Source organism: Haliaeetus albicilla, chromosome 5, assembly GCF_947461875.1.
Source record: "Haliaeetus albicilla chromosome 5, bHalAlb1.1, whole genome shotgun sequence".
NCBI classification, from domain to species: domain Eukaryota; kingdom Metazoa; phylum Chordata; class Aves; order Accipitriformes; family Accipitridae; genus Haliaeetus; species Haliaeetus albicilla.
Window position 1 is genome coordinate 16,373,417 of NC_091487.1, and position 16,390 is coordinate 16,389,806.

Consider the following 16,390-nt stretch of genomic DNA (forward strand, 5'->3'; position numbering starts at 1 on the left):
TTTTGTCTTCTAGGTGTTTCTGGCCATTCAAAACAAAATGCATTGCATTTATTTTAAAACTTTATTCCTCTAATTCATAAAGACATGCTCTTTCCTTCCTACAATTAAAGAATTTTAGTGCTTTCTTTTTCTTATTGTGAGGGGGGTTGAATTAATCAGGATTTGGAAGGGGGGTGAGATCCTGAAGGACTGTACAATGGGTTTAGTCCTGAAAGCCATCTAAGGAGACAAAGGTTGACTATAAATGCACAGAATATCAACAGAGAAGCAAAGACAGTGCTGATGAAAATATTTGCAGCTTACTTACCAGAGGAAAAACCCTTTAGTTTGAAAACTGGATCCTCTATAGATGGTATCGTGCAGGTACACAGTCAGATTTCTTTGGTTCTGTGAAAGGGGCAGCGTTCATCTTTGGAAGTAGCGGAGTGGATCTTAAGGTATCCTTTTGCAAACATGTACAGAAAACCACAAAGGGCAGTGAATGCTGTGGTGGTCTTTTAGCAGTAAAACTATCTTCAGCTGAGTAGCCAGAAGTTAAATCTGCACTGGATGAGACCAAGGAAATGACACTAGAGAGAACAGAGCAGGCAAGCGACCCTGCTTTTCTGTACCTCTGATAGGCCTGGTCATGCTGTAGCAGGCAATGCTGTTGGGATGCTGTCTGTACAATGTGGAAGCAGTGATTTTTATCTGTGTGTCCAGAAGTATTGGAGGGAGTATCACTGTGACTGCAACTCTTGGCCCTGCTTCTTCTCTAGCATTAATCACAACTTGGCCGCACCCCAAGGAAGGGCTTATTACCTTCACAAGGAGCTGGCAGTCTAAGGTTATGTAGATTTATTCCTACGGTAATGCCTGGAGTATCTCTGCTACTGAGTCTTAAATCTATAGCTTTTAATCGCATTTACAAACAAACAGCATTAGGACTGCATGTCTTTCCTGCTTCCCAAACAGCTCTGACCAAGCTTCTCACGGGGGTGCCACTGCATGCAAACACATGGGATCAGCTCTGACATACAGTGCCGCAGGATGTTACGCCTTAGGTTATTGCTTTTCTGCTGTTTTATGTCATATGTTTTTCCCCCTTTCCTTTGTAGACATTAGGTGGGATTGACTGTAACCACTTAGCACCAGGAAAAAGACTAAAAAAAAACCCAAACCAAACAACAACAAAAAACCCAAACTGAAATACTGGATAGCACACTTATCCTCACAGTTACCAAAATTTTCCTGTAAAATGTTACAGATGTGCCTCAAATTAAGCTCCTCTGTTCAGGAAGGAACTTGCTGCTTCTCCTCATTAAAATCAGAGTCTTTTTTGCTCTTATTGGAAGTGCTAAGATTTATGAGTTCCTCTGTATCCTGAGAGAACTTTGCAAAGGATGCACACTGCTGTCTGTATCCATCCCTGCAACTGTACAAATTAAGACATATGTTGTACTAGAGAAGCAAATATCCTTTTTCTAATATCCTTTGGATTGAACACCCCCAAATTAACAGTTGTGGTTCAACACTACATCACTTTCAACCACAGATTAAGGAGATTTTTAATCTCCATGCACCTCTTCACTTGCATTGGGCTTTGTTGAAAATTGCCAGCAGATGCTGTTCTCTTCCCGAGCTCCTCAGGAGAAATTTTGCCAGTTGGTTCTTTTTTTAGTTCTTTTGTGTAGTCCATTAAGTTCTACTAATAGGGATGTAATGCGAACACAGGAACCATGGTGTCTTTGGTGCATGATATAAAGTGCAACAATAGCCATTTAAGATAGTTGATGAGAATTGTATCTGTGAGAACGGCTGTGATAATGGCATTGGTTATTAGTGCCCCAAACATGAGGGTAGGGAGGGTAGCTGTGTGATCTGCCCTTTGCTAGGAGAAGGGGTAACAGTGAAGCAGCGTGGCACCAGAGGGAGTGTCATAGAATTTGGCAATTTGCTAGAGGAAGGATGAGAAGGGAGCTGCATCCCCTGTCATTCTTTGCAGCCTGCCTTCCCTGCAGGTGGTGATGGCTGGATGAGAGAGTCTTTTCTCATATGCTTAAATAGCAGTGTGGAGAAAGTCCTGCAAAACCTCAAAAAAAACTGTTTTCTGTGAAAATCTGCCAAAACAAAGACTGCTGATTCCAGTTGGGATGACGTGGTGATTGGACTGTATTATTTATTATTTTTCTTTTAAAAAGCTAATGGATTTTCAGTCAAAAGCAGGCACATACCTCAGGTAACAATATATTCTGTTTATGTGTGGGTCTTGCATTGTTTATATGAAAACTCTACTGACTTCCTGGATTTGGTGAACTTCAGCCTAGTAAGATAATGCAGATGCCCAAGGCAGTCTTTATTTGCTCTCTTCGGTATGTATATACTGTCTCTTCTAGAATTGTTTTGCCAGATTCCTGGTAGCAAATTTTCCATGAACGCAAATTATTGCAACTACATGGAATTAAGTAGCGCTGTAACAGCTACAGAATGCAAGTTAATGCTTGCTGGGAGGCAGAGGAAACGCTGCTTGGCAGGAGAGTATTTCTCCTTCCCTGAGGCCTAAAAGTCATGCTGAAAGCTGACAGGCAGACAGTGTAATGCCATTTAACTCCTGATCAATGCAAGCTACTGAACTTCTCTGCAGTGCCATGCACTGATCCATCAGGTGGTAAAAGGACACAGCTCCTCTTACTGTCTCTTTCTTATGAGCTGCATCTAAATGGCACAGTCAAAAGCTGAAATTTTAGGATATGCTACAGTTCCAGACAAACTGACTACACACAGGAGCTGTTAGTGTTAGCCTCTGAATGTGTTTCTTTGGGCTTTTGTTAGTGTGAACTACTTAATTTTTATTTTCGTTTTACTTTAAAAAGCATGGTACACCTTATTGGGAAAAGGATAACTCACAACTCTGTAAACTTCCCTTTGTAAAGGGAGACAATGTTTTATTTTCTGCATGGAGAGAACTTATAGAACTAAATGTGCTATTGGGGTTCTCCTCTATGTTTTTTCCCACAAGGTGATGTGCCCTGTTTATGTTGGGTTTATCCACACACCTACCAAGTGTTAATACAAACCACGAATTATAGAGGAAGGGATGGGTTTGACTTTTATAACACTTGCAGTGCAGTTGGCTTAGCAGAGGATTTTAAAATGGATCCAAAGGTGCTTTTCTGCAAGTATCTTACTGATTTGTGCTGAAATCAAGTGTGGGGAACAGAAGCTTCAACTGGGCACTTTCTTGAGCCAGAAAAGTGAAAGGGGAGTTTGCTCTTGGCAGCAGGGTGGTGACGAGTTGCTGAAGGGCTTGAACCACAAGCTGACCTGGGCGCTGTATGCAGGGAACAAAGGAACAAATGGTTTAGACCTTTTCTGGGTCAATGTGTTAGTAATGCAATGAAAATTATACAGATGTGGCTACCATCATTTAGCAAAATCCAAATGAATTCATTCTAAAGATATGGAAGGCAAAGATTTGATGATCATAGTAACTAAATCCAAGAGTAGTAGCTCCAAGTAGTTGTGGAGTTTGAATATGAAAACTCTGTTATTTTGGTAACTTTTTTTATGGTGAGAAATGACTGGCAGGGACTAATTCCTACTACAATTGGTGATGTCTGTGAATAATTTTCTGGTTTTTTTTCTGACTACTAATGATTTTTTAGTGCACAGTAATAGTCCCTGCAATAGCATGCTTGACTTCCTTCATTGTAAGCCTTTATTGTCTTCTGGGTGAGGGTGGAGGAAGGGACACAAGGCCATTGTGTTGTAAGAGAACTCTGTGTGAGACCAGAGAAGGAGAAGTTTATTTTTATTTCTGGGTAAGGTGACTCTTTCCTTTCATATTCATGAACTACTAGATACCTCTGTCCAACTAGTCTGACTGGGGTTACTTATGTGTGACATGGATGATGACGAATGCTGGCTACTGAGCCTATCTGCATCATCCAGTTTCCTTCTGACTGACAACGATAATCTGGTTTTTCAACATGTCTTTTTATACCAATAACAGTCAACAGTTATTGTGGAATGATCTTTCATCTCGGAGTTCTGTTTGTTTTACTGCTTAGAAATCTTAGGCGAGGTGTCCGCCTGTTTTGTTTTCTTGTTTTGGGCATCTTCTGGCTACAGAGTGTATTCTTGTTTGAATAACAGGAAGAGAAATGGCACTGGGCTATAAACCCCCCTGCTACCAGAGCACAGGCTTTCAGCTAGTGAGTCATCCCTGCCGTGATCTTGGTATGAGCAGTGCATTCTTCAGTGTTTACTAGTTTTATAACTGTTAATTTTGCCCTGTCCACTGTTGCATGTCATGCTTAATCCTTGCTCTGTTCTTTCTTTTTCTCCTTTTACAAACATGTCTTTGAATTTGTACTGCTTTCATGCCAACCTTAATATTGCTGTTACAAATCTCTCCAGGGCTAGTCTGACTTAAGAGTAAGGCTGAACCAATAGAGGAGGACTTTGAAGCCATATCTTTCACATTTAACTAAAGATAGTACAGTACTCTGTCCTGAAGGTCTGTACTCTAACTGCTCCCAGAAGGTGATTTATTGAATATTCTTTGTAAACAGTTGTAGACAAAATGTGTCCCTGCTCCTTACTGTAATACCGTGGGGTGGGTTTGTTTGTTTGTTTGGGGGAATTAATTTAACACACAAACCAAATAGTTGCTTTTGTATATTTTTCCCCAGCAAGTGGGGGATAGCAGAGGGGACAGCAAAGAAGAAGTCTGGAAGAAACAGTGGAGTAGTGAGACTAAATGGATTGTAGGAACAAGAGAAAATGAGGAAATGCACCTTCACATTGTTTTGCTATTCTTCCCCAGTCTAACCATGATCTGGACTTCACAGTAGCCAAGATCAAACATGCCCAAAGTCAAACTATACATCATGTATGTGTATTTCTTTTTTGACTGGTACCCAACATGACTAGACCCAGGAAAATTAAGGATAGTATTTGTCTTTATCCACCTAGATCTTATATGAGGCCCCGAGAACAGATTAAAATTGTTTATTGTTTCAGCATTCTTTTTTAATGCTTCTAGCTAAATGCTTATTGGGTGGACAAGCTATGCTTACTATAGCAGAAGAATCATAGAATGGTTTGGGTCAGAAGGGACCTTAAGGATCATCTAGTTCCAACCCCCCTGCCATGGGCAGGGACACCTTCCACTAGACCAGGTTGCTCAAAGCCCCATCCATCCTGGCCTTGAACACTGCCAGGGATGGGGCATCCACAACTTCTCTGGGCAACCTGTTCCAGTGTCTCACCACCCTCACAGTGAAGAACTTCCTCCTGATATCTAATCTAAATCTACCCTCTTTCAGTTTAAAACCGTTACCCCTCGTCCTATCACTATGCTCCCTGATAAAAAGTACTTCTCAGTGCATCAGGTCAGCACATGGGTGCCTCTGTACCTCTCAGAAGAAAGTCATCTACTACTATCAGCTGTTGCCTTTTCTTAGTTGCTCTGGTTGTTACATGGGGAGCAGATCAGGCTGCCTTACTCAGCTCCAGTGTCTCTCCTGATGTGATGGGTCTTTCCTCTTCAGTCTGCAGAGAGGTGAAGAAGTTCTGCAAGCGCACCTCAAGCTTCGGGGCAGGCTCTTCCTCCTGCAGGTCCTTGCTGTTGCAGGCTTCCATTCTTCCTCATTATTGGCAGCCCTCCCTTCCATGTGTGCCAGTGGGGGAGTTTTTGGCTGTTTGGCTGTGGGTTCACTGCATACTGCACTCGCAACCAGCTATCTGACTGCTCCTCAGCCTCCCTGATGTTATGCAGCCTTCTCACCGCCTCCTGCAGCTCAGCCGTCTGCTGCAGGAGGTCCTCCGCCTGGGCACAGCTTTTGCAGGCAGGTCTGCTGCCTGTCCCTGCCCCAGGAGAAAGGTCTAGGCCCTTCCTGCAGTCTGAGGTTTGCTCTGCAGCCTCTCCCTTCAACAGCTCCGTCTGGGTAGAGGCATCGGACACCGCTGGGGTAGGTGGTGCAGACTCCCCCAGCCGGAGCTGCAGCCCTTGCTCTCAGATGAGCGTCCACCATCCTGCCTTGAGGGTGAGGTAGGATGAGTGCCCTTGGCCTGCGCAGATGGTCACAGAACGGTGCCCAGTTGCTGGGTTGTGTGCTTCAAGCCTCTCCACTTGGCCAAACGAATGCCCCTCCCGTGCGAACTACCACGCCGGACCCTCTTTGCCTGCTCTGGTCCCACTGCTCCCGTTGGCTGCCCTTGGTGGGAGTGGGGGATGGCCGCTGTTACTCCTGGCCATACCCACGCCTTATCAGCAGTGGTCTGGTGAGAGCTGCCGGCTCCCGGTGAGTCTCTGTGCTCCCCTGGGGCTTTCCTGGCTCAGGAACCCCAGCCGTGTGCCGTGATCCCCCGCTCCACCCTGGAATGCACCTGCACCAGAGCTGATCGCCTCGGTGAGTCAACTGAAGAGGAAAGCCAGAAACTGAGAAATTGCATGCTGCGTAGCTTCGCTTTAATCCTGGGAATACTGTGGAGCAAGTCCAGCCATTTCCAAGCACCTGAAGAATAAGAAGGTGGTTGGGAATAGTCAACACATATATACCAAGGGCAAATAATGCCTGATGATCTGGATTGCCTTCTCTGATGAAATGTCAGCTGGCTGGGTGGACAAGGGAGAGTAGTGGATGTTGTTTATGTTGACTTTAGCAGAGCATTTGATGCAATCTCCTATTTCTTATAATTGAACTTGGGACATGTAGACAACAGAGTGCATGAAAAACTGAACGGGCCATTGGGCTCAGAAAGTAGTGGCCAGTAGATCAACATCTACCTGGTAACCGGTTATGAGTGATGTTCCACCACTGTTTAATGTCTTCATCAGCAACCTGAATGATGGAAAAGAGTGATTCCCAAGGTTGAGGATGACACCAAGCTGGGGGTGGAGGCACTGGTAGCTAAAGGGCAGACCTGCCTTTCAGAGAGACCTCAAAGGATTGGAGGAGTTGGCTGTTGGGAAACTTGTTAAATTCACAGACAAGTGCCGAGTCCTGCATCTGGGCTGGAACAACCCCATGCCTCAGTACAGGCTGTAGGTGGGCTGAGCAGGTAACAGCCCTGCAGGAAAAGATCTGGAGGGTCCTAGTGAGTAGCAGGTTGAACATGAGTCAGCAGTGTGTCCTTTCAACAATGAAGTCTTGCAGCATACTGGTCAGTTACCAGAACAATTTTTGGAGGGCTGTGGCAAGAAGAATTCTGATATTTGCAGGAAATTCAGTATTCAGCACAAAATTCAGTGTTCAGCAGCATTCATTCAGTTTAAACTGAATAATACATACTTTCTGCCAAATTAGATTTTTAAGTGGAAATGCATTTGAAGAAGAAATACAGACCCATCTTTGGAAGACATGTGCTTGTGTTAAAAATAAAACTCTTTTCTTCATTATTTAATCTGTATGAGTAGCTAAGTGAAAAATCAGGCATTTTTAAAAATCAAGCTCACTATTTTTTCACTTTTAAAAAATTGATTATCAGCTTTCCAGCACTTCCACCAGTTTCTTTCTGATCACTCCTCCTTTATTTAATGAAATAAGAAAGATTTATTACCCTGGTAATCAGTTGTAATGAAAAAATATGAGCAAACTTAAACATGTTCAAGAAAGTTATGACCAAACTGTAGAAAGTCCAGATGACTGCAAAACTAATTTTGCTAATAGTTTAAAGGATAAGGATGGGAAGATGAGTTTATCTCTTTATATTTTCCCTTTATAAATCTCATTGGAACAAAAGCTGCTCGAGTTGTTGTCACTTGTTCTTGGATTTTTATGGAGTTCAAAAGTTGAGGCCTTTTGATCGTGGTATGAGATGTACCCTTAGAAGGAATAAGTATGCTGGCTGCAGTCTCTCTCTGGTTGGTGCTGCTGCACGCTAATGTGCATACACCTTCCCTGCTTTGACTTATGTCTGTATGGGGGCAGGGTAGGCGACTGTTCCTTTTTCTTTCCTCTGATAGGGGACTTCAGCTCTGAAGGGTTGTGTTGGCAAGTGGATACAGGAACACATGTAACTGCTACTATAGCAATGAGCGCAGTGCTATATGGTATCTCTGGGGAGGATGGGATTTTCCTTAAAAAAAAAACAAAACAAAACAAAAATGAAAAGCATTTCCGCCCTTTAGATTTCATGGCCTTCATAGATAAAGGCAGCAGTATCATCCGAATTCTATGATATTTGGGAGTTTTAATGACCTGCTCAACAAATCTGCGGAACATCAAGGGAAATTACTCGCATCTTCTCTGTCCAAGTGTAGACTTTCAAAATCTTTTATCTAGGGGAGAGTGTCTGTGATGTTTCACTTGTGCTTTTTGCTTTTTACAAGTAACTTGAGTGCCTCATGCAGAACCCTAGAATATCTAGTGTGCCTCTATCTGTGCATGTGTAAAGAAACTTCAGCTGATTCTTCACAAGTGTAAAGATGTTATAAAATGCTGGCATACAGTATCTCCCTCAACTTTTCATGACTTGAAATACTGCAGTTTCTCTACCTATTTCTCTGGCATTACTCTGATTTTACCAGAGTTGCAGTTCTTCTCCAAGTTCCTTTCTGAAGTTTGATTTGTCTTCAGCCCTGCTTGATAGCATCTCCGGTTCAGCCTTTGCTCTGAGTACTTAGTTTCCCTAATGATTTCCATGCAGTTCTTGAATACCTCTGGCTCCTATCTGTTTATTGTGTCCTTGTTTCAGCATTCAGATAATTCTATCAAATAAGAGTAGAAACTGAATATTTCCTAATGATTTCCACAGTAGCCATCTCTGACCCAGTAAACTTTTACTGAATAGAGTGGGAATATGGGGTCTGCCAATAACTGTGCAATACTGAGATAATTTTTTTTTCTCTTGTGGGTGAATCATGTGTGGGCGTGCTAGTTAACTAAGGGGGGGAAAAAACAAAACCTTTTATACTGGATCAGGGAAGTATTGCCTGAGTCATACCTTTTTCTCCATGAGTCTAAATCAGGATAATTCCACCATCATCCATTTCCACTGAGTTCTCCAAGAGTAGTGTCAGCTGAGTGCAGTCCACACAGCAATGCCATTTTACTAGGTGGCACTCTGTTTCTCAACTTGTTTTTTTTTTATTTTAGTCTAATTTTAAAGGTTAGACTTATTCCTGGTTGAGAGGCAGTATTCTTTGTTGGAGCAGGGAGGACAGGTTCAGGAAGTAAAGACCCTCTGGAAGACAGAGATATCCTCTTTGCCTATGAATTGGTGTGTGGTTTGCTTAACAGGACCACCTTTTTAGTAATCTATTGAAGAGAATGGTCCATGTGAATTTATCAAGAACAAAGTGTCTTCAACTGATTTTATTTTCTTTAGCACAACTGTCAGATAGAAGCAACAGTGTAGTCCTATATTTTGACTGTGGAGTGTCAGGCAAAATCTTGCATCGTGCTTGCTCATAAACAAGCAACAGAAATGTGATCTGGATGAATAAAACTCCTGTAATGTACTTTGAAGAGTTATCAACAGAACGCATTCAAAATGGTAGGAAGAGCTGAGTGAGGTTTTCCAGGGCTCTGCTCTATGCTCAGTTCTGGTCAGTGCTTTGTAATAACACTGGTGCTGGAAGGCACATATGCACGCACACACACACACACAAAAAAAAAAACAAAAGGCAGAACAGGGAAAGAACCCTCAGTATGTCGGAAGAAAGACACTTTATTAAAACTGAATTGCAGTGTGCCTTTTCATTTCAGCAAGGACAAGAATAGGGAGCTACAGCTGGTCAGCCAATTGTTCCCATCTAGCCAGCAGCTCCATGTGAAAAAATAGAAGGCAGGGAGTATAGTGGCTTAAGAGAGAAACATAAGGCAACCACGTTGTATGAAAACATGTGAATATCCTGGGGTATATTAAGGAAAACATATCTAGCAAGACGTCTACAAAAGAATTATTTATCATTCAGGCAGTGGTAAAGCTCGAAGCAGAGTAGTATCAAGTTTTGGGTGCTCTGTTTCAAGAAAAATGTGGATCAAATAAATAACCAGCAAGAGGAAAGCAGTGACAACAATCAGAGTTCTAAAAAAAAAAAAAAAAAAAAAAAAAAAAAAGCCTATACAGGAAACTGAAGGAATTTGAGTTCTTCATTTTTAGGAAGAGAAGCCTGAGCTCTCAAGTAAGTAAAGGGTGTTGCAAAAAGACATGGGAGATTCTCCCAATTTTAGGCTATCAATAAATCATGGATGTAAATTGCTGCAAGGAACATCCAGGCTGAACGTTAGAAAAATCCTTCTAATACTGAAGGGAGTGAAATACTGATGTGTTTTTCATAGGAAGACATTGTCATTTTAGGAACAGCTATGTCTGATCGGTTGTGAGGAAAGAGGATTGTCTTAGATGGTCTCTGGAGGTCCCCTACAGTCTTGTGGACATGACTCTTCAAAGACGTTTGGTTTGTTTTCAGCTTTATAACAACAAAGAGGATGTAGGTGACTTGACCTAAAATCAGAACCATCCTCTAAATGCTTTGAGCTGATCCTAGAGTGCTATGCCTCCATTAGCTTTTAATGCTGGAATTAAGGACCATAGTAATAAAGCATGTGTTTCATTGTTTGAGATGCCAGGAGGAACATGTGGAGAATTCACTAGCTGAATTTCAATCTTTGCTTAAAGCAAAAAAAAATAAATCGGTATTTCTGTTATAATATACAGATTAAAACCTGTTGTAATTGAATTCTTCAGCATCCTCTTTCAAGTAGAAAATAAGTTTATTCTGAGATACTGCATTTCCCACTTTAGCTCCTGTCTGTTCTAGCAGGGTTGGAGCTATGACTGAGAGATGTGGTCTGACAATTGCTAGGGTTGCAATACACTCTTTTTCAAGCATCTTTCAGTATCGTTAAAATATGAGCATCTCTTCCAACTAGTCAAATTTTGTCATCTTGCACAATGACTTCTCTGTAAGCCAAAAATAAAATATAGCCTGTTGTACCAGCTGTTGAGGGAAACACAAGCATTTAGATGAAAGTGTACATGGGGACCATCTGGAAGCCTTTTTGTAAGCCAAGAAAAAAAACTGAATATGAGTGGCAGATGTTAACCAGGTTGTCAGCATTGCAGTAGAGTTAAGGAAAGCCTTTAGAAGTAATGTTTTAAAGTGTTGCCATTCTTTCCTATAACACTGATGTCATTTGTCTGGATGTATTTTTGTCACTCATTTAAGAAATAAGGAATCCTTTCTACTAACATTGGAGATCTGACTGTTTTCCAGCAATCATTCCTATTCCCTGAGGATGTGGGAATCCCTGCAGAGGAATAAACTACCATATCAAGTAAAAGTCAGCTTTGAGAGGTGGACTTGTTGCTGGAAGAGCAGTGCTGCGGGCCTGATCCCACAGTGTTAAAGGAAACTAATTTTAGTGCTCAGGATAGTAAGGTTCTCTTAGGTTGCACCCTCCAGTGTGGTATCTGTGATCTGTGGTATCTGTGATCTTCTGTTTTTTCCCCACAATGGTTATTGTCACACACCTATTTTTTAATACAGAATTTCATGATATGTTGCTGGTAGCCTCTGTAGTTTCTGCCGTGCAAGATAGGTGAAACCGAACAGCAGGGGAGATTGCTCTGAAAATAGAGTGCACAGTAGTTTGCTTCCTAGATGAATGTATCTGTTTAAACACCATTATGATCCTCTCTTTGCATTCACTTGAACTCTAGGATACCCAAGTCACTTTGGCAACCATGACAAACTTTAAAAATCTTCTCTGAGACCACGTCTCTTCCTGCCAGGCATGAAAGAACTGCATCACTCATGATCTCTTGGTGAGACTGAGCTGAGGATGCCCAGCAGGGGTTACTCATGTCTCAGCATGTTCTCAAGTGCATGGACCTCTCACATGGGGGAAATGGCCTTGCTCCTCCTTTGTTTCCTGTGACCACAGCACTCTTATTCAAGAAAAAGGGACAATACCCCACAGAAGGCGGCCTTCTTGTGGCTAAAGCACTGCATTGATAATCTGGACCCTTGTCTGAATCTACTGTAGATCTTATGAGATGTTCATTAAATCTCTTACTGTCTGGTATTTTCTCTTGGTGTTTTCCCTGTTGTAACATTCTGAATGTTGCTGAAGCTCATAAAAAGTCTGTGGATTCAACACTGGTAAAAAGTTGTGAATTAGTTTAGAGATGCCCCCTAAACATGTAAAGAGCAGTGACAGAGAAGATGCAGGCTTGGCCTTGCTGACGAAATGAACAGCTTTTGGTAACGGCAAAGAAAAATCTACTGAATATGCAGTAACAGTCAGTTTCCTGCCCAGTTATCTTTGGGGGAATGATTAATAAGGGACAGAAATCTAGTTTACAAGTATGCATTGGCTGTAGGCTACAGCCAACTGGTTTGAAACACTCGCATTTCAGATGTCTATCTGCTATGATTGAGATGTTAAAAGGTAGCTGCATTTCAAATGAAGATATTTGTAGCAATAACTTCAGTTCTGGCACAGTTAACTTACCCCCCTAGTTTTGGATGCTAAATAGTGGGAGACGAATAATGCCTGAAAAATAACATCTGTTTAATGACAAAATGCAGATCAATATATGGGTGCTTCAGAAGGATACCTCCTTCCTCCCTCCCTGCCCCAGCAATCTGATGTATGAAAGAAAGCACTGCTATAACATATTTTTAACTGAACACATACAGGGCTGAGCAGACTTGTATGTCTCCATCCAGCACATGGTGCTCATGCTGTCCGCACTGCCTGTACCATTCCCATGAGACTGAAAATTGTGCCTTTCTTACTGTTGCACAGATGTATTTTGAATCTTGGGGCAAAAAGATCTTTTGGGATGGACATGGTAGTTCAGCAGCACAACATTGTAATGGCTGATGCATATATATATATATGTGAAATAACTTCATTGTATGCTTTGGAAAGCTGTTTGAAAGGAAGCAGGTCTGGAGAAGTAGCAGCTTAGCTGAACTTAATTTGAACTCAATGAACAGAAATATTCAGAGAGGCCATCAAAGACGTTTCTTGAGCTACTGAAGAATATTTACTAGGTCAACTTTAAAAATTTCTGGCAATAACAATTCAGTCTCTCTGGGGGGTTCACTTCAGTGACCCTAAATGTGTGTGTGTGTATGAGATGATTGTGTCGTCTTTCTTAGCAAGAGAAAGGTGAGATTGAATGAATTCACTCAATTAACCCTCTTGGCTTACTCTCTCCCCTAGATAGTTTGCATTAAATCATTTGTTTTCTAGGTCTTCACAACCATTTATAGATTCTCCTTTTGGTGAGGCCATGGTGAATTTGAAAATGATAGGCGGTCAGGTTTTGTTACAAATAATAGCAGTTGTATTACCTGGATGTGGGCCACCAAACCACTCTTAGACACATTGCAGAGTATGTTCAGGATACCTGAAGCCTACCATGTCCTTCCAAAAAAAAAAAGAAAAAGAAGTTCCCTCAGCTTCTGTTGGTGTCAATATCTTAAACTGGTTCACACTTCTGAGGCTGAGTGATTTATAATGATCACAGTCTAGTGCTGAAGGCAGAGATATAACAATATAGCAATCCCAATCTAAGCTGAAGGTAGAACCTCTTCTGAGATGTTGTCCTCTAATAAAACAAAGGTTTAGAAAAAATAGTACAAAATAAGATGTTAATGTAAACCAAGATCAACCTTATTTATTTTTCTTGTAGCTGAGTATGCAAATCTGTCCTCCTCACTTCATTCACTAGTGCTCAGGTAGAGGCTATTAGGTAAAAGAAGGACAGAGAAATAACAGTGTTGGGTAAAGTGAATGGTGTTTGGTGATGGATTTAATTATCCTGTGTACAACAACTTCCTTTAACTGCTCTCCTTTTTGTTGGTTTATTAAGGAATGTGTGAGACCTAAAGCATCCTGTTCTATATTATCCTAATTTTACCCATGTGTTAAGGAAGGTAACAAAATTTTGGATCTTTCAGGTTAGCGTTTTATGCCTGAGGCCCCATATGTTTTGGGAACAAAAAGCACAATATGTTCATGGCTGCCATTTTAAAGCAAAATCCCATACTTGGGAAGGAAGTGGGGTGGGTGGGGGGAGGGGATTAGGAGGGGGCTTTGGACTAGATGACCTTTAAAGGTCCCTTCCAACCCAAACTATTCTATGAAATTGAATCCTAATCCAAGTCTTATGATGACCAGACCCTGGATCTGGCTGGCTGGGACATGTCTGCCCCAAGGCTGAGATTTGACATCCTGCTACTTACAGCATTGCCTATCAGCATGTCCAAACCTCCTCCTGCTCATTCCTGTCCCTACAACAGACAGCGCTGCCTTTGGTTGCTCAGGCACAACTGTTTGCAGCAAGTCTGGCTGAATTTCTTTTGCAGAACTGGTCTGGTTGGACAGCCCCACAAAACTTACACAGATATATTATTTTAATTCCCTCTCTGCATCACACTATGAGCCATCCAGTGTTTGCCATCCCCTTGGCTGCCTCAATGCTACAGTGTAGGGCAACAGGAATGGGGAAGGAGGTTGGATTTTGAGTTAGTAATGCCACCGTGCTCTCAGCAAAGACTGCAAGACCGAGCTTTACTTTGCATCTGTTGTTGCAGCAGTTGGGTGGAAAAGCAAATGTTTTCTTTGTGAAGTGAACAAACTGGTGTAGTTTCAAGTTGAACCAACCTGAATAGAAAATCTTTGACTAGAGCCCTGCAGGCAGTTTCTGAGGGACTCTGACAGGCTTAGGAGGGGAAGGACTTTCGTGGGACTGTTGAACCATGAAGACCCTGCCCTTTTCTCCAGTCAGCAAGGACTGTTTAGCTAATTGCAAATGTCTTAGAGGGATGTAAGAGACAGATTATTACAAGTGTAGATCAGGCTTGTAAAAGCTATATGAATGCTGCCTAGAAGACCTTGAAACAAACCAGTTGGCTTACTGGTACCTGGTGCCGAATGTGCTTCTACTGACTCTACTGTTGCAAAGACCTGTCAGGAAGCCTGTGAGTTTGCCTTAACACTTTTCTGACGTTTGAGCCAACAGTGATTTGAACAGTGATACAATGACAACCTGTAAATGCTACTTTGGAGCAAACCCAGGTTGAATTTATTCACCTCACAAAAGTACTCACTCTCAAATTACAAGAACTACTTTTTAACACAGCAAGTATTACTTTGAAAATTTCATAGTCTAAATCTCTGTATTGCTACTGTGTATGAATTGTTGAAATATCTAATTCAGAGTTTAGTGGAGTTTGTGCTTCTGAATGTACTTAAAAACAAGCATCTGTTTGTTCATATACACAGGCATGTGCATGCACATACATATATGTGTTTGTATATATGTATCTTTATAAGCAGAAATATCTCTGCAGTATTCTGTGGAGATTAGATATAAGGTTGTGTCTTTCTGATTATCCAACCAGATATGTATGCGCACCCTGATTCTTTTCCTCCTAACACTGTATTGCTTTGACCATTAGTCTGATCTTATTCCTGTCCTCTCCAATTTGGACTTGATGCAGAAAGTCTAGAAGATGATCCTTAACATCTTTAAGAACCAGATCAGACTTCAGCATCTGAGTTTGCATGGAAAGTAATATTTCTGCTGTCAATTTGGAGACCTCCTTTGATCCGGTGGCAAGTCTAGAGTATAGCTTCAGAGACCTAAGTTGAATCTGTACTTGCTAACTCAAATCTCAGCCCAACAGAGATGCTTAAACTGGTTCAAGAAGTGCTACCTCCAAACTGCTGAGTCTTGCTAAGATGGCAACTGCATCTGAACTACTGTTTTGCCTGCATGAGTCTTCATTAAGCTGTGTGGTTTCATTAGGTCAGGGCTACTAGGTGGGGAGCGTTTACCTCAGCTTTCTCTGAGTAGTGACATCCATTGGCTTCCTTGTAATTTTCTTGAGAAGGGGGTCAGAAGTGGGTAAAGATGAACATTTGAGTGAGAAGGACTGAAAGGGATTTATTTTGTTTTCATTTATATTGCTCATGTTTATACAGATGATGTAACCTTCTCTTGAAATCCAAAGAGAGCATTAGTGTGACTTGTGTATGTGTATAAAAGTTTTCAGGTCTCTCCAAACAATAATCCAGTACCAATGTTCTGGAATAATAGGAATATGAGTCTTGCAGGCAACAGGAGCTGGTATCCTTGCTCTATAGAGCACTAGTTGATCACCAGATGTTCAAGTCCAAGTCTTGAATGCAAGGGAATGGCTTTCTAACCAGCCTTTGCATGAGCAAAGAAACCACAACTGTTTTTGTCTCTTGCAGAGTGAATTGCGGCTAGAGCTTCCCTTGTCCTTTGGCAGAGGCAGTTACTCAAACTTTCCTTGGAGTGAGTTTGCAAGTTTCAAAGTGAAAGCATGTGTTAATCAAGATGCTATCACTGAGTTTTTTTTTTAATTCATGAGGTTTGTTCCTGCTGGGAATATATTTTTGTTTTGTGTATA